The sequence below is a fragment of the Herpailurus yagouaroundi genome, unplaced genomic scaffold (genome assembly GCF_014898765.1).
Source record: "Herpailurus yagouaroundi ecotype Mexico unplaced genomic scaffold, PumYag 29, whole genome shotgun sequence".
NCBI lineage: Eukaryota > Metazoa > Chordata > Mammalia > Carnivora > Felidae > Herpailurus > Herpailurus yagouaroundi.
In genome coordinates this window covers 11,939,549-11,964,268 of record NW_024412377.1, presented here as the reverse complement: position 1 = coordinate 11,964,268, position 24,720 = coordinate 11,939,549, and the positions used below count along the sequence as shown (strand labels likewise).

General features: G+C 44.6%; 1 protein-coding gene and 1 long non-coding RNA gene across 2 annotated transcripts in view; both read right to left on the bottom strand.

Annotated features, from left to right (window-relative positions):
- The window catches only part of FBXL7 (F-box and leucine rich repeat protein 7), a 396,191-nt gene that overhangs the window by 366,716 nt on the left and 4,755 nt on the right, over nt 1–24,720 (bottom strand). The gene's annotated exons all lie outside the window — the stretch shown is intronic.
- On the bottom strand, nt 1,067–24,720 carry LOC121042853 (uncharacterized). The gene is made up of 4 exons (XR_005796491.1): nt 24,708–24,720; nt 13,365–13,369; nt 2,319–2,324; nt 1,067–1,725 (listed from the first exon to the last, which is right to left on the bottom strand). It is a non-coding gene; the product is annotated as an uncharacterized LOC121042853 (long non-coding RNA).

The following is a 24,720-nucleotide window of genomic DNA, read 5'->3' as shown; positions in this document are numbered from 1 at the left end:
GATCCCACCCTTCCCCCCTCCCCCCCCCCTGCCGCCGGCTTTCCTCTGCTGACAGTTAGCAAACCCCAGCAGAACCTATTTAACGGCATCTAAGACCATCTGGCCCTTAGCTCGCTTCGTGTCCTTGGGCGATACTCACACATTTTTCTTCCCTATAAACTCCCTTTGCTCTGTGCCCTGAAGCAGCCAGCCAGGAAGATTTTTCGGGCAAGAGCAAAACCCCATAGCTCTGTCACTCCTCCCACTTCAGGGAGCACCGCCAGTAGTCAGGATGAACCCCTGTCAGTGGCCTTGAGGGGAAGGGCAGGCATCCCTCCCTTCCCCTACGGCCGGGGAAGGGGGCCCTCACATCACCAAGAGCTCTTTCTAAAGACAGTCACTTTTATCATCTCTTTTCCTCTTCAATAATCCAACCCTTTCTAGCCTCTATGCAGCGAGCAATCCAAGGACTACAAAACTGGTTTTTGAAATGACAGGAACAGATCTGCATTTGGCCCGGGGTCCCTGCTGTGTTGTATCTACTGTGCTTTCACGACTCAGCGAAAACTTGCCATTTACCCTCTCGTTAAAAATGCCGCTCTCCCAAGAAGATACACAGGTGGAAAACAAGCATGTAGAAAGATGCTCCCCATCACATGACAGCAAGGAAAGGAAAATTAAAACGAGATACCACTTCACACCTGTCAGGATGGCCAAAATGCAGAACGCTGACAGCACGAGAAGCCGGCAAGGGTGTGGAACAACAGGAACCATCAATCGCTGCTGGTGGGAATGCAAAAGGCCACTGTCACTTGGGAAGACAGTTTGGAGGCTTCTTAGAAAACCAAACGTACTCTTACCACATGATCCAGAATCACATTCCATGGTATTGACCCAAGGGAGTTGAAAACTTATGTCTGCACAAAACCTACACGTGAATGTTTATAGCAGCTTTAAAAAAAAATGTTTATTTATTTTGAGACAGAGAGAGAAAGAGAGAGAGAGAGAGTCCCAAGCAGGCTCTGCACCGTCAGAGCCTGACTCGGGGCTCAATCCCACGAACCATGAGCTCATGCCCTGAGCTGAAACCAAGAGTCAGACGCTTAACCGACTGAGCCACCCAGGTGCCCCTACGGCAGCTTTACTCCTCTATGCCCAAACGCGGAAGCGGCCAAGATGTCCTGCAGCAGCTAAGTGACTGAATACATTGTGGTCCATCCAGGCAAATGGATATCATCAGTGCTAAAGAGCAATGAGCTATCAACTGGCGAAAGGACAGGCAGGAACCTTAAATGCATTCTACTAAGACAAAGAAGTCAGTCTAAAAAGGCTACATACTGTATGATTCCAACTATATCACGCTCTGGAAAGGGCAGCAAAATGGAGACAGTAAAAAAGAAAAAAAATCAGCAATGGCCAAGGGTGAGGAGGGAGGGAGGTATGAATGTGTGGAGCGCAGAGGATTTTCAGGGCCATGAAACGATGCTGTCTGATACTTTAATCGTGGATCCGTGTCGTAACGTGTTTTTCAAACCCAAAGAATGCGCAACACCAAGAGTGAACCTTAGCGTGAACTCTGGCCTCTGGGTGATAATGATGCGTCACGTATGTTCCTCGGCTGGAACAACTGGGCCACTCTGGTGGGGAATGCGGGTAACAAGGGAGGCTCTGAGGGTGGCGGGGCAGGGGCAGGGGGAAAATGAAAAATCTCCAGATCCTCCTCTCCCCTTGGCTGCGAACCTCAAACTTCTCTGACAAAGTATACCGAAGAGGAAAACAAAAATGTTACTCCTACGTCAAGTGACTAGGAATGTTTTGTTAAATATTCTCAACAGTGCCTTCCTCGACTCATTATCTGCAGTAAACAGGAGAGGGAATATTCTGGCGGAGGAAGCGGCCAGATTTTGGAAATTACCCTTAATCCTCCCTATATTCCTTGTCCTTCGAAGATTATCCACATCCAGAACTCATCATATTTTGGCCTTTGATTCTGCCAAGCCACACTCTGAAACTCCTGACCCCCAAATTCCTCCGATATTATACAACACTGGCACAGGGCGAAGCGTAGCCCACAGGAACTGGGATCCCTCATTGTCTAGGTGATTTGTCTGGCTTTCTGAGTTATTCCGATGTGATCTTTGTTCCCTCCACTTGCCTCCAGGATCACAGGCATTTAGTCAATAATTTTCATGTCTCTTTGAGAATCTGATCAAAGTTATGGCTCCTTCCCCCGCTTCTGCATATAATTTCAAGTCTCCGTGGGCTCTCTGAAACTCATTCATAAATTCCCTCAGCTCCCTGCATGTAAACAGTGCTTAATATCTCTCATAACCACACACCATATCCTCTTTATCCTCCTGCAAAAATGTTTTGTCATTTCTATGGAACCAAAATGAGAAAACAGTTGATCTCCGTGAGGCAATCAGTATTTTGCCGTTTTCACCAAAGGTTTATGGAACAGCCACAGCATGCGGGGCACTAAGGCAGAAGTGTGGCTTGCACAGGCTCACAGTATCATTCCCTAAGATGTGTGCTCCTTGGCCAACCTCGTGCGCTCTAGCGATTTCAACGACTGGGTGCTGCTCCAAAATCTCTCTGCCCCAGATTTCTTCTCAAGCTCCAGACTTGAATGTCCACTGGACATTCCGATTTGGGCATCCCACGGTCACCCCCAAACTCAGCAAATCTGGAACACACCATCACGCCTCCAAATCATGCTCCTCTTCGTTCCCTCTCATGGGTGAACTGCATCCCCCGTTCGACCATTCATCCACAGCGGAAATGTAGAAGATGCCCGGACTCTTATTTATTCTTTTAAGTATTTATTTCTTTACTTACTTATTTACTTCTTTATTTATTTTGAGAGAGAGAGAGAGAGAGAGAGAGAGAGAGAGATCATGCGTGTGTGCGAGCAGGGGTGGGGCAGAGACAGAACCACCTTGGCACCCCAGGACTCTTTTATTCTAATACCCAATCAATCAGCAAAATTCTGCCTGTACTAAGCCCTAAGTGGCTCTTGAATCAACTCATCTCTAAAACCGCGGCTCTGGTTGCATCTGATTATGTAACACCGATGTGAAATAAGCTGGTCTTGAACTCTGATTTTCCCCCTCTAAAGGCCCAGGAGCCAAGTCTCTTTGTTCTCTGGCTAGAGATCTAGAAGGTACAGCCAAAGGCTGACTACATGCTGGAGGACAATGCTGGAAGTGGAGCCCGTTAGGGAGGACGAGGGCCACAGAAACTCCATTTCTATTGACAAGGCAGTGTAGGTCCCAGTTGGTCGGTAAGGTTTTCAAAAGGAGGGTTTTTACTGAGCCTTAATCAAATTCTTTAACTTGCAACTTAGCCAAGGGAATACCTGGCTGATACGAGCGTCTGTCCCTCAGAATTTGTCCTCAAGCAATTATCTTAGAAATGTGTTTTTTATCCGAGTGCTAGATACGGAAATAGAACGGCTGTGGAAGAAGTGTTCGGTCGCAGCTTCTTAACAAACTAACCCAGATTATTCAAGAAGCGGTCATTCTCACTTCAAAATACTTTTCAAATGGTGGAGGGCAGTACCATTTAATATTAACCCGGGGAACTCTATTAATATGCTAAGAATGTTCAGGAAGTCAAAACTCTTCATTTCTAGCGTTGACTAGGAACAGACACTGCAAAACGATGTATTTGACTACACAGTGCTGAACAGACTTATTCAGTAAGTGTTTTTGGGCACACATGGTTTAGTTTTAATAACAACCAGGAATAATTTGTATCTAGCACTCACCATCTACCAAGCAATATGTTAACATTTTATACAAAACATGTCATTGTCATAGAGGCCTAAGATACTCTTATTAAAAGCACTTCCATGTTATAGTTGAAGACCCCAAAGGTTAGAGAGTTAGTAATTGATCAAAGACTGCACGCTCTTGACCCTGAGCCAATAATACCCAACAAAGGGTTTCTTTGAGTATTACTCCACGCTGTAGAGGAATGTCAAGAAGAGGAGACATATAAATTACGTTTGATATAGTTCACGTCCTAGAAAAGGTGGGGGAAGGCAGGAAGAGAAAAAAGGCAGTATACAAGGACTAATTTAGTGCTGGGTACACAGTAGACTTCACTATTCTTTTTTTTTTTTTTTAATTTTTTTCAATGTTTATTTATTTTTGGGAGAGAGAGACAGAGCGTGAGTAGGGGAGGAACAGAGAAGGAGACACAGAATCCAAAGCAGGCTCCGGGCTCCGAGCTGTCAGCACAGAGCCCGACGTGGGGCTCGAACCCACGAACCATGAGATCGTGATCTGGGCCGAAGTCGGACACTTAACTGACTGAGCCACCCAGGCGCCCCGAGACTTCAATATTCTATGACTAAATTCAATGTGTTAGTAATTACAGAAAATTGGGCTAGAGGAGATAAAACCTTGAACCTAACTTTTAAAAACTGAAATGAAAATTACATTTTAATTGAATCTCCTATGATAAATGGATAAAACAGCCAAACACACCCTCTGAGAAGAGATAAAATTCAGTGTGTTAGTAAGAAAAAAAGAGAATTCACTGACCCACAGCAATTCATTGCATGAGTTGCTGTTACGGTCTGTCACCAACAGATAATAACACCAACTCCACAAAGTACATTCTAACACTTTATAATCCTACCAGGTTCCGGTTAAGACAGAGATGGTCAGCAACAACAAGTAGTAGAGAAATCACACACACACACACACACACACACACACACACACACACACACATACACACACACAGATGCACAAAGACAGTTCCCATTTTGATTCTAAAAAAGAAAAAGGAAAGCAAAAGATAATTCTACTAACGTGGAAAGAATGTCTTGGGTTTCTCCAGAAGAGGTTTATTGGTTCATTACAGAAACGAGCCCTGCCGCCTCCCATGAAGGAAGCATCATTTACGCACACGAATGGCCCATAAAATCCATTCTTCCGTTGAAGTATATTTCATTGCCTTAGTCAAGCCTTTTGCTTAGAGTAGCAGGAGGGTCAATATTTCCAATCCCCAACTCTGCCCCAACTCTAATCTCCATTGAAAGCATTCAGGGAGTCACAGCTCTGGGGTGCCACCTGCGAATCTAAACCACGCCACCCCACACACGCTCAGGTTACGCGGTCGGTGCAAGAACAAAATGAGGTGTATAAAATGTCCTAGTCTAGTTTACTGGAGTTTTATGACTATATTTGCTTAAATGACAACAAATAAAACCTGAGAGCCATGCAATATCGAAATTAAATCCCCACACCATCTCTCCTAACACTCACATTAACTATGACAAATAAACCGTCCCCTTAAATAGCAAATCCCTCCAGTGGGCACGAGCTGATGTGGTAGAAACTGCTGACTGTTCCCTCAAATCCATTCTCTTTCTCCAGTAATAGTTTAAGCTGAACACATCCCACCAAGCTATGGGACACCTTCCCTCGATTCACTTGCAGAGTGGGGGTGGATGAATGGCTCCATTTGGAGCATAGGATGTGAACAAAAGTGACATCATCAATGTCTGGGTCATGTGCAACCTGAAAGAAGGCCACTCGCCCTAGCATTCTGTCTGTTCTCCTTCTAAACTGGAACACGTATGCACCAAAGATGCCGCGGGTAGGCTGAGTCAAAAAGATGGAAGGAATCGCATCCAGGTATAATTTACGGAGAAGAGCCCCGTGTGCAATCTGGACTGCCCACCTCCCGGATATTATTACAGGCAAGGGTTTTAAAATCCTTTCATTTACTGTATTTTTGTCATCCCTTGTTTGTTTTTTTTTTTAATGTTTCTTTATTTTTGAGAGAAAGAGAACGAGAACGAGCAGGGGAGAGACAGAAAGAGAGGAAGACAGAGGATCCAAAGTGGATTCTGCATTGGCAGCACAGAGCCCAATGCGGAGCTTGAACTCATGAACCATGAGATCCTGAGCAGAGCCGAAGTCAGACGCTTAACCGATGGAGCCACCCAGACACCCCTGTCCTCTCTTGTTAAAGCAGCTTAGTTTTCCCCTAATAAACTCTGTGAAACCTACTAGTTAGTGCCATTTACCCCAGCTTAAGTCCTCTGTAACAGGATTTTCTCAATGCTGGAAATGCTCCATATCTTCGCTGCCCAACATAGTAGTCACATGTGGAGACTGAGTCCTTGAAGTGTGGCTACGATGCCTGGATAACTGAGTTTTTAATTTTATTTAATTGTAGTTAATTGAACTTTTAAAAGCTACATGTGGCTAGTTGCTAGTTACTACCCGATTGGACAATGCAGTGTCTGGAACATCTAAAATAGTGAATGTGCAGTCAGAAAGAACCATTATCATCATAGAAAGACCAGCTTTTTAAAGCTTAGAGATTTTGCTAGAACATTACAGAATAACAGAAGGCTTCAAACCCCAGTTTTCTCGAAGTAGCAACAGACTTTGGGCTGACACTAAAGGAGGAAGTGCTTAGGGTTGTACCTCCATTTCATTTTTTTAAACGTTTATTTATTTTGAGGAAGAGAGGGGGGAGTGGAGAGAGGATCGCAAGCAGGCTCTGTGCTCACAGCACAGAGCCCAATACGGGGGGCTCGAACCCACAAACCGTGAGATCGTGACTTGAGCGGATGTCAAACGCTCAACCGACTGGGCCCCCCAGGTGCCCCAGGCTGCACCTTCAGTTCAAAGCTGACATGAGCTCCCATTTCAGTATGAAGGACACCTGGCATTCTTTTACACTATCATCAATGTGCTGCTTACCCTCCATAAAACTGAACGCAGCAGATTATTTTTGTTGAAGAGATAAATGCAAACAGTTAGGATCAATCAGCCTAACCAGTAAGTTACTTGCTTTTATTCCATAACTCAGAGACCTGGGACAGTAAGAGTTAATTTAGGGATATTCAGAATAACTTCTCATCGATTTGGGTACTCATTTTGTAAAGCTCTACTCTGGAGAGGTCAAGGTTGCATTTTTATTGTAAAACACTGCAAAACTCCAGGAAAATACTTGTGTTGTGAAGGAGACAAAATGCCATTTGAAACTTCCATCTGAAACATGTAACTGAGGCTCTAAATACAATTATGAGAAACAAATAAACCAAACCGGGCAGACTGCCCAGCGACAAGAGTCAAATATGAACTTTGGAGAGACAGAGACATAGAACGAAGAGAGAGTGGTAAGTTGGGAAAGGAAGGGAGGATAAGGGCAAGAGAGAGGGGAACGTGTGAGGGAGGGAGCCCCCAGGGAGGGAGGACAGGTCATCTAGAGCAGTACAAATAATAAAATACTAATGAAGGAACAAATCAAACAGAAAAGTCTGGCCCAAAGCCTTAAATGTACTCACAAAAGCCCTCATTTAGGCACTCCTATGGGGACTCACATAGACACCTATAAAATGTACATGGTTTGGGCCCCTAAGTGGGTGGATGAGAATCTTAACAAATGGAAGCCGCGGGGCTCCATTTTGGATGAACTTTACCAGCCATAAAAACAGCATTTTCTGGGGCGCCTGGGTGGCGCAGTCGGTTAAGCGTCCGACTTCAGCCAGGTCACGATCTCGCGGTCCGCAAGTTCGAGCCCCGCGTCGGGCTCTGGGCTGATGGCTCGGAGCCCGGAGCCTGTTTCCGATTCTGTGTCTCCCTCTCTCTCTGCCCCTCCCCCGTTCATGCTCTGTCTCTCTCTGTCCCAAAAATAAATAAATGTTGAAAAAAAAAATTAAAAAAAAAAAACAAACAGCATTTTCTGATTACAATTAAAAGTTTCAGATGAATTTGAATATCTGCTCAGTAGAAAGACATGTATCATTGTTTAAAGATTTAACCAACACGGGGCACCTGGATGGCTCAGTCAGTTGACTGCTCTTAATTATGGCTCAGGTCAGGATCCCGGGGTCATGGGATGGAGCCCCACGTCGGGGCTGAGCATGGAGCCTGCTTGAGATTCTCAATCTCTCTCCCTCTGCCCCTCTTCCCCGCTCACATGCTCACTGACTCTTGCTCTCGCTAAAATTAAAAAAAAAAAAAAAAAGGTTTAACCGACCCAAATATGAAGCAATAACAAATAGAAACATGCAGTTTCATTACCCCTCAGCCTGTAAGCACGGGTGGAAAGAGCAGCCTCATTCTTTCAGGGAAATCTGGGCGTTTCGTTAGCCTCCTTTCTGCAGTAAGATAGGAGCATCACCCTTCGTTGACTTTTAGGACTTGGAGCCACAAAACGTAAGTGTCACAACAGCTTTAAGTCGAACGACGTCATCCCAAGAGGGGCTGGCTGCGTGTGCTCAGAGTAAACAGCTAAAATTTTCATTTCCCAAAGTGCACGTGTCTGAAACCGTACTGTATACAAAAACATACCCCAGATGGACAATGAAGAATAACCGGCGAGGGGCTGGATGAGGAGACCCAGCTTCTAGTTGAAGCTCTACCTTAAGTCCGGCTTACTAATAACAGCACCCAATTTCATTGATTCCAAGCCCCGCCCTCTCACTGTCCATTTCACCTCCATCTGACAATCCACAGGACCTTCAAATCATTGTGGCAGATCACACCATGATTTTGTGAACCCTGCCAGTCATGCATTTTGAGATCCAGAAAGCAGTGGCGAAGAAGCAAAACGGATGAACGTTTGAGAAGGTGGGGGGGGGGGGAGGGGGAGAGAAGAGAGGGAAGAAAATCACGAGAGACTCTTCAGGATGGAGAACAAACCGAGGGTTGATGGAGGGAGGCGGGGTGGGGGGTGGTCTAGACGATGATGGGTACTGAGGGGGGCACACGTTGTGAGCAGCACTGTTGGATGTAAGTGAGGAGTCACCGAATTCGACGCCCGACACCACTACTGCCCCGTGCGTTAACCAACCAGAATCTAGATGAAGAACAAATAAAAACTCACAATGAGGGAAAAAATAAAGGAAGAAGTGGCCTCACGGTATCTCAGATTTGACGAAATGCAGATCATTGTAGACCAATAGTGGCATTTGCTGTGTCAGACGCCACGGCTTTATACCTACTCATTTAATCCATTCCCTGACAACCCTTAGAGGGAAAAACTGCTACTAACTCCAAATTCCAGATGTGCAAACTGAGGCAGAGAGGTTACGCAACTCGCACAAGATCACACAACCGGTAACTGGCAGAGCCAGTTTGAAACCCAGGGAGTCCAACTCTTAGCCACCGTGCTGGCTATTGTACCTCATAGGGGACATTGCCAAAGGCTTTTCCAGCATTCGGTGCCTCAACTTCCTGTTGGTCCCCGAAGGGGAGAGCACTGAACTAAGTCATCCCTCGAGTCCCATCCAGCTTTAAAACACAGGGTTCTCTGGGGGCGCCTGGGTGGCTCCTTCGGTTAAGCGTCCAACGTCGGCGCAGGTCATGATCTCACAGCTCGCGAGTTCGAGCCCGGCGTCGGGCTCTGTGCTGACAGCTCAGAGCCTGGAGCCTGCTTCGGATTCGGTGTCTCCCTCTCTCTCTACCCCTCTCCGGCTCTCACTCTGTCTCCATCTCTCTCAAAGTAAATAAACACTTAAAAAAATCTAAAAAAACTAAAAAACACACAGGGTTCTCTGACATAAATGAAAGCAGATCACAGCCGTAGGACGGACACCATACTATTAAAGAAACAAATGATACTTTAATTTTAATTGTATTTCTTTTTTTTTTTTTTAATTTTTTTTTTCAATGTTTATTTACTTTTGGGACAGAGAGAGTCAGAGCATGAACGGGGGAGGGGCAGAGAGAGAGGGAGACACAGAATCGGAAACAGGCTCCGAGCCATCAGCCCAGAGCCCGACGTGGGGCTCGAACTCACGGACCGCGAGATCGTGACCTGGTTGAAGTCGGACGCTTAACCGACTGCGCCACCCAGGCGCCCCTTAATTGTATTTCTTAAATTCCTTACAAGATACCGTTATTTCTTTCCATGCATAGGGAAGAAAACTTACAGGACAAAACTGGGGCGTTTTTGTTCTTGCTTAAAGAACAGTAACTTCAGACAAAGCAGATATTACCCACTAGGAATCATTACTTCTGTACCACCTTCTAATTCACCTACCTTTTTCAATTTCCGTGGTGTGGGACATTGGGGGACAAACTGAAATCACAGCAAATCTAGACCTTCCTAGGAAGTAGAGAAATAAGGTGTTTGCAAGGTTTGAAGACAGACCTCCTATTAATAGGGAACGACACTCCGATTTGTAGATGCTCGTGCCATTTCATACAATAATGGCAGAATTTGGTGCATAGCATAGAATTTGATCTATGTCCCAAATAGGAACAACAAAGTACACATATACATACACATACACACACACACACACATACTCACACAATTTGCATTATGTGAATAGTATTCTACATTGAATCAAGCAAGGACTCTTGAAACAATGGGATTTTCCCCACCAAGTTTAGAACCTTTAAAAAGTCCATTATTGGGGCGCCTGGGTGGCTCAGTCAGTTAAGCATCCAAGTCTTGGTTTCGGCTCAGGTCATGATCTCATGGTTCGGGAGTTCAAGCCCCATGTTGGGCTCCATACTGACAGCATGGAGCCTGCCTGAGATTCTCTCTCTCCCTGTCTCTCTGCCCCTCCTCTGCTCTGTCTCTCAAAATAAATAAACTTAAAAAAAATGTTTTTAAAGTCCATTATTGTATGAAATGGCACGAACATCTACAAATCAGAGTGTTCTTCCCTATTAACATGAGGTCTGTCTTCAAACCTCGCAAACACCTTCTTTCTCTACTTCCCAGGAAGGTCTAGATTTGCCATCATGAAAAGAGAGCTCAAACTCTTTTCCAGATCCCTGATGCAATTATAACTCAAAAATGAAAACTTAACCAGAAAATAAACCGCATTCTAACTGCCCTCCATCCAGTGCGATCTGAAGGGATTGTCCAAAAGAGGGAGAAATAGAGCATAACCTCCACCGCTCCTGTGACTTCTTTCAGCTATAGACAGGAATTTCCTGTTTCAAAGATGAATTCCAAAAACAACTTTTTTTTTCCCAATTTTCTAAGTTTCTGGCAGAATTTACTCAAAGTCGATCCACTAGTTTCCTGGGCCAAATCAGGAGAATACAGAAAGTGTGAAAGTAGCATTTGAGGTAGATACTGACTTGGCTACCTTAAAAATAAGGCTCTGATGGGGCGCCGGGGTGGCTCAGCTGGTTAAGCATCGAACTTCAGCTCAGGTCACGATCTCACGGTTCGTGAGTTCAAGCCCCAACGGGCTTGCTGCTGTCGGTGCAGTCTTCTTCGGATCCTCTGTCCCCTCGCTCTCTGCCCCTCCCCTGATCTCTCTCTCTCTCTCTCTCTCTCTCTCTCTCTCTCCCTCTCCCTCTCCCTCTCCCTCTCCCTCTCTCTCATTCTCAAAAATAAAGAAGCATTTCTTAAAAACTGGAAAAATCAATCAATCAATAAATAAGGTTCTGATGAGGCCACCTGTCTCACAAGTGGCAGTGTCTATCCAGATTCTAACTCAGGTTGTCTGGCTCCAAAGCTGTTGGACCAGCACCTTGCTTTTCTGGCTCTCCCACTAGACCCTGAGTCAGTTTGCAGAGGACATGTGAATGTTTTATTCATCACTGTATGTCATGGGCAAGCCAAGATAGGTATTGACACATGGAAAGAAATCAATAAATATCTGCTAGCTAAATGAATTAATAAAGGAAAGAACAACTTGGGTGGACACTCAAGTGGATCAGTCCCTGAAAACTTGTCCGATGGGTGGGAATGACCAAGGAGAAAGGAAAGGCCAGACTAACTGTCCTGGCCTGGAGACAGTTACTCAATGGTAACTCACTTCAATCAGAAAGTTACGGTAGGTGAATGATTGTGGCCTGCAACCACCCAAGCCTGAAGGCAGAGTCTTTCTAGAGTGTCCCATTGCACTCATCTCCTTAGCCAACTAGTCACCAAGTCCTGTTCATTCTACCTTCTTTTTTTTTTTTTTTTTAATTTTTTTAACGTTTATTTATTTTTGAGACAGGGAGAGACAGCATGAATGGGGGAGGGTCAGAAAGAGAGGGAGACACAGAATGTGAAACAGGCTCCAGGCTCTGAGCTGTCAGCACAGAGCCCGACGCGGGGCTCGAACTCACGGACCGCGAGATCGTGACCTGAGCCGAAGTCGGATGCTTAACCGACTGAGCCACCCAGGCGCCCCCTACCTTCTTTTCATCCCTGAAACCCACACCAGCCTCTTCAATCATCATACCACTGCCTTAATTCAGGTATTTATCTGCTCACATTTATCTTTTCTTCCTATCTCCCACCACACACTACATTAGGATCTTGATGCGGCTCAGTGAAAAGCACCACTTTTTCCCACCCAGGTTCAAAACAAATTGAGGAAATAATTTTTAAAAGGAGTGGCAGGAGCACCAGGGTGCCCCAGTTGGTTGACAGTCCAACTCTTGATTTTGACTCAGGTCATGATCCCAAGGTCCTGGGATCAAGCCCCTTGTCAGACTCCATGCTCAGCTTAAGGTTCTCTCTCTTTCCCTCTCTCCTGCTTTCTCTCTCTCGCTCTCTCTAAAATTCAAAAAAAAATTTTTTTTAAGGAGTGGCAGATAGAAAAATGACACCTTTGTTTCTGAAAACTCTAGTTCAGAAGTTGTGGTTTTAGGTCTACAGCTAAGTGGCTAGCAATGAACCCAAGGGCTGGCAGGCATGAGACCAAAGCTAGTCAGTCTACTCATGGAATTCTATTCAAAGAAGAGCTTCTGCCAGAGAAGGTGCTCCCCAAGGGCATTTCCCTCTCAAGAGGAAAACAGAAAGGAGCCCAGATGTTGACTGCATTTCTCCCAAATTTACCAACAGGTAACTTCTCCAGGCCTGGAGTTATATTAATGACACTCTGTCCACATGGAAGTAAACACAAGGAGCGGAGAAGAGTCATCCACAGGCTTCTCCGGTGATCTCTGTAAATCTGTCCACGGCGGACGTCACTGAACCTTTGCCACTGGCTCCCTCCTGCCGTCCGCCTTCGTCATCTTTCACAGGGACGCACACCTGCCTACCTTTCCAGGTGTGATGTTCCACTTGGATCACTCTCTTCTCCCCTGTAGCTCACCCAACGGTTCCTGCCTCTTTGCCTGACCTTCCGTGGTTCCGCTTACCTCCTCCTTCTCAGCCATACCGGGCAAGCCCTTATTCAACTTTTTAGACTCAATTCGAGGTCATCTCAGGTAAGAAGTCCCTATGAACATCCCCAGCTAAGGGTCATCACAGCCAGGCTTGTGCCCTCTACCACGTGCTTTGGTGGCCCCCTGCATGGCTCCTCTTGTACTGTGTTATATCCCACCCACTAGACTGGAGACCCTAGGGTGAAGGTCAGCTTCTCACGTTTTTGAATCTCCCAACGCCTAGCACAGATTCTGGCACGGGGATATCTACAAGCATTTATGAATTCGAGAGATGACGGCAGCTGAATTCAAAGTAGGACATAAAACTTCCATAGAAACAAAACACCGCTGGCGGGGAGGCACCTGTGTGGCTCAGGAGGTTAAGCGTTTGACCCTTAACTTCAGCTCAAGTCATGATCTTGCAGCTCGTGCGTGCGAGCCCCACGTCAGGCTCTGCACTGATGGTGCGGAGCCTGCGTGGGATTCTCTCTGTCCCTCTTTCTCTCTACCCCTCCCCTGCTCGCTCGCTCTCTCGCTCTCTCACACAAAAATAAATAGATAAACTTAGAAAAAAAAAAAAATTCCATAGTGGTTCAGAGGGAAGAAGGAGGAACGCCAGTCAGGAATGCCTGACGTGTCTCCTCAAAGCAAGGGCTGTTAAGCATCATAAACAAAGATGTATCTGGGGTACTTTGGCGGCCCAGTCGGTTAAGTGTCGGGTTTAGGCTCATGGTTCGTGGGTTCGAGGCCTGCGTCAGGCTCTGGGCTGACAGCTCAGAGCCTGGGGCCTGCTTCGGATTCTGTGTCTCTCTCCCCTTCTCTCTCTGCCCCTCCCCAGCTCATGCTCTGTCTCTCTTAAAAATAAGTAATAAACGTTAAAAATTTTTTTTTTTAAAAAAACAAAGGTGTACCTGAGGGAAATCAAAGAAAATGTCATTGATAGGTAAGCACAGGAGAAGAAAGGTCCAAGACAAAAAGGACCAGTGTGACAAAAGACACAAATCTCGGAAAATAAAAGATACGCTTGGGGCACTCTGAGGTTTCCGGTTCGGCTGGGGTACAAAGTGCATACAGAAGAGCAGCCTGAGAGAAAGCTGGGAAGGCAATCTGCCTACAGCATACATAGGGCCTTGAGTACCAAATAAAATAAATTTTGACTTAATTTACAGACAATGGGAGTCAAAGAACATTTTCCAGAAGCAGAGCTGCTTAATTATGCCAAGGAAATTATATAAAATCTGAATCCTTGTAGTAGCAATAATAACAAACTAATAATTTGCTTTTCAATTACTTCCAAATTTCTCAGGATCATAGTGACGCTGCGCTTAATAATAGTTTGATAATCTCCATGGAACATTATTTGAGCATAATAAAATGACTAATAAACTATTTAGGATGATCCTGAGACTCCATATTAATTTGTAGTCATTTGTCATTTTGCTTACGACTATTTCAACCCACTGCTGCCTGTTTCCTCTGTTTAATGAACGTGTACTTGCCACCGGTCTATCATGTAATAAGCCTTGCCAATTTCCCAATTCTCTTAATAGCCAGTTAACGCGAAATGCTGATTTCAGGCAAAAACAACTATGACCATCTGTTTCTACTTCCTTTTTCTTCTTCACTGTTCTACTACCAACTGTGGTGAGCTGCAGCGATGACTCTTCAAAGAACAGTGGACAATCGGCAAAATCAGACCACGTAGGAATTATTGAGACGTCGGATTTCAGTGCCAGAGCTGAACAAATGGATCAGACAGATGAAGGGTCTCTAGATCCATCTGCAGTCAATTCCGAGTTATAGCAGCAGAACGACTCTGAACAAATTCCAATACGGCTCTTCAAAATCAGCCCCAACAGCAGCAGACAGGTATTACGAGCTCATTTTTGCTCTTTTGCCAAGTAGCTACGCGCTATTGGTCAAGTCACTTTAGGGTAGGAGGCTTGCTTTCCTAATCTATACAGTGACAGGATGAGACTATGTCCCCAAGCAGAAAACCAGTCCATGCCTCTTACCTCTCAGCTGAAGACTCCCTTTAAGGACAGCCAGGATTCCCAGGAAGAAGATAATTTTCCCAGCAGTGCCAGCCTGCCCTTGACCACCAAGAGTAGCACCTTATTCTAACTTCTCTGTTGTCTTATGTTTCCCCGGTAAACAGTTTCTGTGCAGATTTTAGGTGCAGTTTATTGGGAATTAGGCTTGGGATCACACTTACAAGAGGCAAGGGAGAAGGCAGACTGGACAGGGACAGAAGGACTCTGCAACGCAAGACTCAGCCAATTCCATGGGGAACGTGGATCCAAGAGGGCCCTTCTGAATTGTCCCAAATGGCATTCTGCCTCAACTAGTCATGCGATGGGGGCCGCTCCTGGCCTTGGGTGACAATCATTTCTGGAGAGGCACTGGGCTGTGAGTTATCAGTACGAAGACCCTGTGCAGCTGAGGGTCTGAGAGGGTCGGTCCTGCAGAGGCCACAGGGTAGAGAGGTGGAGTGGACATGACATTCACCTTGAATCTTAAGTAAGAAGAAAAGGGTGTGAAGCATGGTGACGAACAAAGACATAGATTAAAAAGAAACTAAGAGAATCCACGTTAGTATCCTAAAGCCTTGCTCTCTGCATGACCTTGGCAAAGTTGTGTCATTTCTTTGTGCCTCAATCTCTTTGTAAGGTGATCTTTGGTCACTTTCACTACTAAAATTTCCATGACTATATTCCATATTTCATTCTTGGTCAACATCCAAAGGCTTTCTGTTAACTACCTTAAGACTTACAAATATGGCTAAGGAAAGAAGAACCCACCCATATCAAAAATCTCCAGTAGCATCTGAAATTCATCTTCAATGACGGTGAAGAGATAACCAGTAGTAGCAGCAAATTCAAATCTGCACACCATGGTGGACACACAGCAATCCCACGATGAAACCAGATTTGCAGGCAACAGCCTGGGGATTTCGACATTAGACTGACTACAATTACGCAGTTAGCTGTATCTTTATTACCCATGCTCCCCCTTGTGAGGCAATTTTCCTTACTGGAGGTAAAGCAACCCCAAGCAAACCATTTAAAACTGATCCTTTTCCTGTTTTTATTAGCCCGTATCAAAGAAATGACTATTTGAAGCACAACCAAGAGGAGGGAATTGGCTTTTTATTGCTTAGTTCACATTCTTACGGCTTTAGGAGTAGAGAAAGACTCCCCAAGGAGACGCTGTGTCTCACAACAAGCTCATAGGATAATCAACAGGAGAGGTCTTTCAAGAGAGCTGGAAAATAGAGAAAATTATTAAAACATAATTAAATAAGCAGAGGGGATACAAAATGAAATGTCAAGAGTAAGATGTTCAGGACAGAAATGTCAGGTCTTGAAATTTACTTTCATACGAGTATATGCAATGCACATTGTCCAAATGGGGTGATGTAAATCCTTCCAACCAATGGAGTAGCCATTGATCTTGAAAAAATTTTTTTAAAAAGACAAAAATGAGCATGTCAATGTTGCCTATGATTCCGAATGTACATTCTGCCACTTCAAAGCAAATGTCAACCAGGCTCAGTGTCATGCAATGTAAAATTCCCACCAATGAGATATTACATCCATTCATGTGAGCAGAACACACATTCGGGTAAACAAACGAAACCATACAGCTTCAAGTGGATTTCAGGTCATAGAACTATTTCAAGCCCTTGTTCATACAGTACGGTACCTCTATCCTAAGTTCCATCTCAAAAAGTTCCTGTGTTGGGCTATTTGTTTTTTCTTTCGCCCAATTCCTACGGTATCCTTTTGTTTGAAGCTATTCTTCTAACATACCATATTATTAGAGAAACAAATGCCATTTTAATTTTAGTTGTATTTCTTAAATTCCTTATAGGATATGTATTTCTCTCCACCCACAGGGGGAAAAAAAATAGGTGTGAAGAATAATAGATTTCACTTAATTTATAGAAAAAGGTTATTTAAATATGGTTTCAAGTACACGAACATATCCATATACCACACACACAGCTCAATAATGTTTTTTTTTTCCTCAATCACTTCTGATTTTAGTAATGTGGGAAGCCAGAGGCATAAGATCTAGAAACCATTCCAATCATGCCAGACACGCATAATAACTTTTATATTTTGCATAAGAATAAAGATAAAAATGGAGACCCAAGGCACTTAGCATGAAGTAGAGCAATGTACAAATTTAAAAGGATTTAGAACCCTATGAACGTTTAATCCAGAGAACACAGGGCCAAAGGAATCGTTTATTAATTTAAAGATCACATTTTATAAATGTGTTCTAGGTTAATGATTTGCTTAAATTGTCGCATAAAACCAACTTCCAAGTCCGTTTAGGCAAATATGACCCAACAATATACTTTTCAATAAAATATACACAGCAGTGTCCCACTCAATACTAATCACGAAAACAGTTGAAATACTGTAAGGCAGTGAAGTCAAAGTCTTCAACAATTGCCTTCAGCAATCCTAAAAAACAGACATTTCATTGTTCCTTAAATACACAAGTTACACTATTTCATCCATAAGAAGATGGCACTGCCTGATAAAAAATGAGGGTCCAAGTTAGAATATCCTCGGAAGAAGACACGTGTCCAGAAAAATATGTTTTTAGAGTTAAAATGTCTGAGTCCCAGAAACACTCATGAAACTACTACAGCGTTTTCATGAGCCTTTCTTAGATCCAACAAAGACCATGGCCACAGATTCATGTTCATTTCATCATTTAACAACAAAAACGTGTATTTCAGGCCTACTCTGTGAGCAGGGTTGCAGTCACATCTGGGGGAACACATGTAGGATGAATAATGAATGAATACAAAGGACCAAGAGATAGAAAAACAAATGAGACTAAGCTAGAAGACAGTGCCTGGAGAGTAAAGCAATTAAAGACTAAATGAACAACGCGAATTTCTATCACAATGATAGAACCTCAGTGACTTCATACCAACTCATCCTAAGAGACCTGTCCCAGGCCCTCACCACTTCCAAAGGCCTCTGGGAAAGGTGGTCATTCAACAGCAAAGGACACAGAAGATGGAAGAGAACCAGGATTCCTGTCACGCTCAGAGTCCCCCGTTTTAGAGGCGATTCTCTGATCTCCCAGGCAGTGACATAACTTTCTCTAAAGCATCCGGAGCAGACGTTGTCAGGGAGGGAAACACCCCTCCAAGCCCCACCTGAGTTTTGCCAACTAGCAAGGGCACTCCAAACAATAATGTCATCTTGCTGTGAACATGTTTTTTTATGTTTATTATTTTTGAGAGGGAGAGCGCGCGCATGCGTGAGAGCAAGAGCTGGGGAGGGGCAGGGAGAAGGGGACAGAGGATCCAAAGTGGGCTCCGCAGGGACAGCAGAGAGCCCCATGCAGGGCCGGAACTCACAAACCATGAGATCATGACCTGAGCCGAAATTGGATGCTTAACTGGCTGAACTAGCAAGCTCCCCTCCCTTGTCACCAATATTTCCAACAATTTACTCTGCATTCTCATTCTGATCATCTTATCACCATGAGGCTGCTCCCGCACACCCATGGCTGAGTATTACCACTCGGAAGGCAGACTTCTCTGCGTCTAGCAGAGCTGAAAAGCGATTAAAGGATGGATGCTTGCAGATCCCCATTTCTCTCCTGGGGTGAGAGCAATTTAAAATACTGTCAAAGGCACCCGGGGGCTCGGCTGGTTGCGCATCTGACTTTGGCTCAGGTCATGATCTCAAGGTTCCTGAGTTTGAGACCGGCGCGGGGTGATCTCAGGCCCCGCTTCAGGCAAGCTCTGCTTCTCTCTCTCTCCCTCTCTCAACCCCTCACTCACTTGCACCCTCTCTCTCTAAAAGTAAATAAATAAACAGATAGATAGATTAATAAATAAATAAAATACTGCCAAGAATTCCTGGTGATAACCCTCTAGCATGATTATATTCTTGTTTTCCTGTAGCACTTAAGGGGGAGTGATGGTATCATGGAAAGTGTAGTATATTTAGAATCAAAATGACCTCACCTAATCTTCAGCGTAAAATCAAGGCAAGTCACTTACTCTGTCGAGGCCTCAGTTTCCTCACCTACAAACTGGGGATAATGACGGACGCCCCTTCCACGATCCCTGTGACGATGAATAAGATTAATGTCTGAAACGCTTTATAGTTTCCAAAGCAATTTCAGAGACATACTTATGGAGAAGTCTCCCAGGAGCTGGCAAAGGAGAAGGCCAAATTCCCCAGTACATATTGGAATAATTCTCCGTATTAACAGCTGTTTCAAATCCACGGTTCTGCAACCAGAGGGAAATAGAAGGTAGAGCCCATCGACTATTGAGGGAGGAAAGAAAATGTGTGCACCTTTCTCAGTCCTCCGCTAGCTTTTGTTTGGGAGCAGGTCCCCAGGCTACCCAGAACAAAGGCCAGTGACAAGTACATAATGCTGTGGAGAATCCAGAGGATGGCATTTCAGGCAGACAGTACAGAATATGCTAATTATTTCACGTGCTGATGCCATTATAGACGCTCGTTAGCCCGCCAGTTTGTCGGCAGATTGTTGCCTAATGAGCAGGTAATCTATCCCTGGGAGACCCAGGTCAAATGAGTTGAGAGTTTCCTTCAAAACACATCCTTCGGGGCGCCTGGGTGGCTCCGTCCGTCGTCAAGCGTCTGGCTTTGGCTCAGGTCATGATTTCACAGTTCGTGGGTTCGAGCCCCGTGTCGGGCTCTGTGCTGACAGCTCAGAGCCTGGAGCCTGCTCCAGGCTGACTCTTGATTTTGGCTCAGGTCAGTGGCCCCAGGATTGTGGCATCGAGCACCCGCCTCAGGCTCTGTGCTGGGCATGGAACCTGCTTAATATTCTCTCTCTCCCTCACACTCTGTCTCTCTCTCTGCCCCTCCCCTGCTTGTGCCCTCTCTCAAAAAAATTAAAGAAATTTAGAAGAAAAAAAAAGTTTTTCATTTTGGATCTCCTAATCCATAAAACTGTCACCATTTTTTTTTGTTTGTTTAAGGGCTACTTCTCAGCCACTGCAATCTTTGAAATACACAAACAAAACAAAGATTGGGAAAAGTTTTGGCTGCACACCTACGATGACAGGCAGGAGGGGGTCATGGGCACAGCGGAAAGGGCCACAGACTCCAGCGCCACCAGGGACTGCCGTTGTCACGGGCCACTCAGCAGCTGTGCGCCCTGGGCAGGGACGAGCCTCTCGGCTTCCCTGTCGGCACCTGTAAAATGGAGTCATCAGTGACCACGGAGCGGCTGCCATGAACTACAAGAAAAGCGTGTGTAGAGTGCACAGAGGGGGAAGGCGGCACCTAGTAAGTGCTCAATAAATGTGAATTACTGTTACTAAACTGACAGCAAATAGAATAAACTTGGAAATACTTGCGTTCCTTCTTCCAGGGCACGCGAGGTCTCCTACCTGCTGCTCCTTCTGGGCTCTGACCTATGTCTGACAGTTAGAACCCGTCAGGCCTGGCCTTTGACTTGGACTCAACCCAGATGCTACCATGATCTGACCCGAGTACTTCACCGGGCCAGCGGGTTGTACTACACGCCTAAGTAGCCTTTTCCTGACTTCTCCACCTTGCCAAGAAGTGGGTTACTTGCAGCCACAAGGTCAATCCACAAGTACACGAATAATTCCTGAAATTTTTCTCTACAAATTTTGATGCACTTTCCACGGCTGCATCTGCTTGAAAAATGCTGCTAAGGAATTTACCACAGAAAGGGTAGCAAACAAAAAATGTTTTAATAACATTTCTACACATTGCTCAAGGCTTCTAACGTTACAATTATGAGTTCATGCAGTGTTAACAACTGTTTTTCATTTTGTTACTGGTTTCAAATTTAAATAGGAATTGATAGAATGAGCACATCTAATGCAGGACCTAATAGAGATTTACGGCTCCAGAAACAGTCTACACTTCTTCAACCATGGAATGGGGAAAATGTTGACCATGTGTTTATACTTCATTACCGAGGAAAATTCAGAGATGGTTAATGATTATTCATGTCAGACGTTTTAAAGTTGTCCATCTTTGGGGTATTAACTAGCACATTTTTTTTAATGTTTATTTATTTTTGAAGGAGGGAGAGACAGACAGAGCAGGAACCGGGAAGGGGCAGAGAGAGAGGGAGACACAGAATCCAAATCAGGCTCCAGGCTCTGAGCTGTCAGGACGGAGCCCAACATGGGGCTCAAACCCACGAATTGCGAGATCATGACCTGAGCCAAAGTCGGACACTCAACTGACTGAGCCACCCAGGCACCCCATCGGCTAGCATATTTTAAGGGCATCTGCCCAAAGGCTGCCATTCTCCTTTGTGGCAATGTGCATGTTTGAGAGGGACCCTGATTAGGGACCCTAGTGAGATGGTCCTGTCCTTTTCTGAAACATTTCAAGGTCCTCACTTACAGAACCTGCAGGACTCACTTTCCATGAAATAAACCACATGAGGATTTGAGGGAACAACTAGGGAAAGTCTCTTAACAAACATTTAGCTTCTCCCAAGGGTCTAAGCTACAGTCAATCCAACTCACCTGTTTGTTGCTGTTGTTTCAGAAACATCCTTTAGATACTTCGGGAAGCACAGGTACTATCCAGAGCTGTCCTCCTTTAGAGAGTAACTCTATCTCTATTCACATTTTCCCCTGACCACTTACCTCCAACACTTAGCACACGTGGGGAACCAGGGTCCTCCTGTGAATCAGGACTTCTCATCTTGCTCTAAAAGCATCTGCATCCCTGCCTAGCTTCTCAGAGACTGAACGTTTTTAGAGCAAGTCTATTCTCCCTGCAGATTTAATGCCGTGAGTAGGTGGAAGAAGGGTTCGAAATTTCTGTAACTAGAACCAAAAGAACGAAAACAAAAAAGAGCTACATTCTGGCAAAGGTCAGCTGATCTGGCCTCCATTACTACACAGAAGATCTGTTGCTACGTCTCACTCATGGTACACATCGTGCGGAGCAAAATATCAGAGCTTCTTAGGAAGATGCTGTCTTTGTGTGATCCCAGGCAATTTGCAGCTTCTGATCGAATTTCACTAACCAGTAATGCCAATTAAAAGTCTTATGTACAAGGTAAACCATGTATTCAAGACACTCAACATGAGCACAGTTAAAGGTCTTGCTTCAAGTTCAGCAGATCAACATGTTTCAGGGTTAATAATAAAAGTGAAAAGTAACACCATAGGTAGAGTCAGTGTCCGTTACTACACTGAAAATACGGACAAGTCACTTATCAAACCCAATTTTTGGTGCTGGAGCTTATGTTCACAGAAGGCAGGAAAATCAATAAAATCAGTAGATTTTTCGAATTAACACCTAAATATATCTAGCTACACATAAACACAAACATGTAACAGGTGGAGACGAAGAGAGAGAAAGAGAATAACCCAGGGAAAGTGGGGAAATATTTTTTAACACCTAAAATGATAGAGCTGTATTCGGGAGAGGGGAAGTGAAGCAGTAAAATGAGTTAGAATCAAACAATAACCCTTTATCAAACATAACTTCACATGACCGAATATTTGCAAGGGAACTGGGCATAGGGTCCTATAACATACCCCTTGGTCAATGCAGAAATCTCTAGCACATCATCCTTTACTGTAATCACCTCCTTCCCATGTCTGATGACTCACTCACTCACTGGGAAGCCTATCTCAGAGGTGGTCAGCTCCAATCATGCGGTCTTACTCAGACTCGGCCAAATCTACCCTCTAGTAACTCAAATACAATTGGTCGTTGCTAGGCATCTTGCGATTTAATTTTTTCAGCACGACAGTTCTTCAAATACTATTTTTTTAATGAATTAAGTTTCTTTTTTGTAACATTTATTTATTTTTGAGAGAGAGAGAGAGAGAGAGAGACAGAGCATGAGTGGGGGAGGGGCAGAGAAAGAGGGAGACAGAATTCAAAGCAGGCTCCAGCCACCCCACCCCCACCCCACCCCACCCCCTATCAGCACACAGCCTGATGCAGGCCTCGAACTCACTGACCTCAAGATCTTGACCTGAGCTCAAGTCGGAAGCCCAACCCATGGAGCCACCCAGGCGCCCCTTTAATGAGTTAAGTTTCTAAACTTCATTTATTCCCTTCTTCATTATTCAGAGAATTGACCCACTCTTGATTTTATTCAAGATTATGTCATATATTTTAATACATCCTTAACACCATCTTAAAATCCCTATCTAGACTGCCCCACCAGTTACACAGCCAAGTAATCTGCACAGCTTCCAGAGGGACACCAGTAGATAAAGGCTGAAGGCAAAAGTTATTAGTTACTCAAAACCAATCCAGAATTCTTTTTCTCTCAAAGGGCAGAGGGAGTTAAGACAAAGCTTTTGTGAGTTGATTCTCAGGGGAAAACAAATGCTCCCTCTCTTTTCCTTCTCATTTTAAACATAAAAGATTCCCCAAATCTCTGAAAATCTCTTCTCACCCTCAGATCCAAGATGGTCCCATGAGCTACACTAATGCTTTGATTTAAACCGAACAGGAGAATCAGTACAGTTTCTCTTGATTGTCATCAGAATGAAATTATTTACTGGAGGCACAAGATGAAGACCTATCTCTATCTAAGAACTTTGGAGATCTTTGGGGTTGTCTTCACATATCCAGTGAAGTCAGGCAATATCCCCTGGTCCTAGGCTTCCCCGACCCAAAAGCAGTCACAACACAGCTAACGTAATATAATTAGATAAAAAGATATTTGCAAAGATTCTAGGCCAAAAAAAAAAAAAAAAAAAAATGCCCAGTGACCAAAACTGACTCGGTTCCACTGTAGCTATTATGGAGAGCTAATGATGTTACACTTGCATAAGATGATGATTTACGCTCCCCAGAATAGAACGTATTCACCTTGGTATAACACAGTGGTTCCAAGTTATAGTCAATGTGCTACCTGGATGGATCCTCAAGGATCAGTCTTTCACTTCCTTTAAGTCCTGGTCCAAATGTCAACTTTCCAAAAAGGCCAACAGTGACTGACTAAAATTGCAACAGTCTCGTCCTCCCAGTCTCCAAATAATCTGATGACTGTTTTTATTCAGAGACATTAGCCCCTTAGAATGTATCACAAGGGTGACTGAATTACTGGGTGTGTATGCACACGTTAATTGTTCCACTTCCCCTCCCTCCCAACGTGCATGCGCGCACGCACACGCGCACACACACACACACACACACACACACACACACTCACGAAGAAAAGATTGACAAGTACAGGATCTTACTCCGTTTACTGATGTATCCCAACTATCCAGAAGAGTTCCTGGCACATAGTAAGAAATAAGAAGTCAACATACATTAGTTGAACGAACGAATAAGTGACTCTGGGCTTAGACAGACTTGGCCGGGAGTCCCAGTGCCACCTATACCAGCTGTAGGACCTGGGGGAAAAGGTCATGTTCTCTACAGCTGTGTTTCCCCATTGGTAAAATGAGGACCTTAGGAGTGCCTGCCTTTAGGACTGTCATGAGGGTTACGTGCGTCAGTGTACGTCAATGGCTTAGAAGAATGCTTGGACACAGGAAACTTTCAATAAACATTAGCTGCCATTATTATCATTATTCCAAGATCTGTTTCCCGAGGTGGTGATGGATTAGTGATGATTTATGTGTTCAGGCAGCTGACTATCCTGATATCCAACAGCACAGGTCTGA